We start from the raw sequence: 412 nt of genomic DNA on the forward strand, positions 1-412 counted from the left end.
TGCTTCCTGTGTGGTTTAATGGGTCACTGGAGTAAGGAATGCCCGATGAGGTTTGGGGTGCCCATGCAGCAAGGGGCTGGTCCAGCATTTCCACCTCAACCTTATTTGTCACCACCATTTCCACAAACAGCACCAACAACACATACTTCTCCACAGTCGTGGGGGGTGGCACAAAGGGGTGGTTTTCAGATGCAATAGGGGTGCCAGGAGCCAGCGATGGGGGCCCACAAGAATCTTGACCCTATGACAAAACTTACAGTCTGTGGTCGGGAGGTGATGTGTCTTGTGGATACGGGAGCAAAATACAGTACGGTTAATGAGCCACTACCGTTATCTGATATTGCGGTCCGAGTCGCTGGTTTTTCTGGAAAAGCTGGAGTGGCCTTTGTCTGAGTTTGTACCCTGCCAGTGG

This window comes from Austrofundulus limnaeus, unplaced genomic scaffold, assembly GCF_001266775.1.
Source record: "Austrofundulus limnaeus strain Quisiro unplaced genomic scaffold, Austrofundulus_limnaeus-1.0 Scaffold49, whole genome shotgun sequence".
Taxonomy (NCBI): domain Eukaryota; kingdom Metazoa; phylum Chordata; class Actinopteri; order Cyprinodontiformes; family Rivulidae; genus Austrofundulus; species Austrofundulus limnaeus.